Below are 2500 nucleotides of genomic sequence, written 5' to 3'. Positions count from 1 at the left end.
GATGCGAAAACCATGATTATCTAAAAGAAAAAGAAAAGAAAATGATATAAGATGTAGGAAAAAAATACTTAAAGAAACATTTTGCTGTAATAAGATGAAGCGGGAATTACAAAAGTGTGTAAAGTCTTTCAGTTGAAATTGCGACCTTTAACTGAAATTAGATCATATAAAACCATGTTTAAATAAGCTGAGCTGGTATGAAAATAGACTGCTCATTACAAATAGGAACTTTTAGCCCAAATGACGTCAGTGATAAACCATAATCAAGATACGTTTTAATTATGGAATATCGAGTGTTAGCGTGTTTGGAAAACGTGTGGTTAATTGAGACATAATCATGAATTCACATTGCCATGCAGGAACATTAAGGTATATTAAAATTATCTCACATTCATTCTTACATCATTTCCGGAAATGCTATATGCATATTAAAGCTGCACTTCGACTCTTATGACATACTTACACACGCTTTTATTCGCACACACATTTCAATAAACTTCATGTATGCCCTTATTCGCACACATAATTTACTAGACTTCACACACGTCCTTATTCGCACACCCGATTCACTGAACTCCACACACGCCCTTTCCCGCTCACGCAACTCACTAAATTCCACACAACTCGCATACTCTCCACGCCAACATTTTTGCATCAAGCCCTAATGCAAAATATGCCCTAGAGACACGGTGACTTTCCTCCCAGTCTCTCGCAACGTGGCGTGCGTTAACACCACTTAGACCACGCTAATAGCATCCGATTTAAGATAGCTGTAGTAGCGTTTTCCTTTTTTTTATTACAACTATTATTACTTTTTTTATGTAGCAGTCTATAGCCTTATGCTTGTTTCTCCGTTGAGTGAACAGTATTCAGGTATTCTGGTAACCTACTAGGGTCCCTCTAATTATCATTATTGTTGTGAATGTGAATTCATCTTTTTCCGAAGATTGTCATGGTTAATTCAATAATTATACAGTAACTTCAATTGAGTATACTACACAGGTGAGCTTTGAACACTAAGCCATTTTAACGTTATAAATGGTAAGATATTTCACAAATGCAACTGAACACCTCTAGTATGCAACATAATATAATATACAACATAGTACCTTGATCAGCAGAATTCATACACATCAAATAGAGAAGAAAATGTATGATAAAAATGTATAACTCCACAGTATAAAAATAGATATTAAAGGAAAGATCCTGTATTCATTTCAAGAGTTAGATAGCATAAAAAGGATAAAATCGTATAAAAAGAATGATGTTATGAAAAAAAAACATCTGAATTCACAGTATAAAAATATAGATAGTATAACAACAAAGATCTTGAATTTACAGCACATCGATACACTCTTCATTCTCCTTCACACTGATTCTACATCCTGTTCCAATGCTCGCCCACAGGCACACTTGTACATATTTCCAGGAGAACCATGAGATCAGCTGTGATTCGTCAGCTGTTCCACCTCCACCACGTGACTGTCTCCGTGGCCGAGGGGATGTGGTGACACAGGGGGGTAGGGGGGGGGGGGCATTGCACCGTTCACTGGTCCTTGTATGAGAGAATTAATTGTACCATTACCTTCATAGTGTCAATCCTCCTCCTCATCATCGTTATCACCATCATCATTACCAGAGTCGTCTACATCATCGTATTCATCATCATGATCATCATCACTATCGTAACTTGTCCATCCAAGACCACAATCCATTTTCGATATAATTTGCAAGAAATCAGAAAATATTTACCATATGAATCAATAATACTTCTATAACAAAAACGGGAAATATTACATTCCAATATGTATATAAGTATTAGCCTGATCCTCTGCTTTTGTTTTTGCTATTGTCTATTGCCGTAAAATTGATTGTGTTATTATGAACGAATTATGTTCTTATAACATGTTCAAAATGTATTAAAAAACAATTGAGCAAATGATTCTATAAGCTATAGGTTCCAATAGCCTAATCCTTCACATAATTGATGGATACTTCAATAATAATATCCAAATATATAATCCTATTTGTACATACTGAGGAACTGATAGATAAATGATTATGTAGTATTGGGTAACTATGGTTTGTGATTATTAACTTTGAGGAATAGATAGTCGGTAGTATCTTTACTTTGGCTTGAAAGAAATTAGCAGTTAGCAGTCGAGTCTTATTTAAGTGGAACTAAAAGTCAAAACGGAACAAAACCAAAACCAAAAAGAAATATGTGACAAGAACGTAGATGAATAAAGAAACAGGTGTTTTTTCTTTTGCATCCAGCGCTCTTGAAAATTTTAAACTGTAAATATTTCTTCCATTCTTTGATATCCACTATGCTTCATTGTGTTGCGTGGCTCATCTTTCTTTCAAAGCACAGTAGTATTAAACCTCTAAATGCACCGGCGACTTTGAAAAACATTCAACTCGCAATTTTACCATCGCAGAAATTAATTTAAAAGGAAGAAAGAAAAAAACAATAAAGAAAAAGTTATGAGTAACATTC

General features: G+C 34.6%; 1 protein-coding gene across 1 annotated transcript in view; it reads right to left on the bottom strand.

Annotated features, from left to right (window-relative positions):
* Positions 1 to 2500, bottom strand: part of LOC113805941 (protein turtle) — a 651477-nt gene that overhangs the window by 220 nt on the left and 648757 nt on the right. Inside the window, exon 14 of the mRNA XM_070132276.1 lies at positions 1 to 2500. This exon is cut by the window's left edge and continues 220 nt beyond it; it is cut by the window's right edge and continues 1469 nt beyond it. The gene's annotated coding sequence lies outside the window, so the exon portion shown is untranslated.

Source organism: Penaeus vannamei, chromosome 17, assembly GCF_042767895.1.
Source record: "Penaeus vannamei isolate JL-2024 chromosome 17, ASM4276789v1, whole genome shotgun sequence".
NCBI lineage: Eukaryota > Metazoa > Arthropoda > Malacostraca > Decapoda > Penaeidae > Penaeus > Penaeus vannamei.
This window is presented reverse-complemented; position numbering and strand designations above follow the sequence as displayed.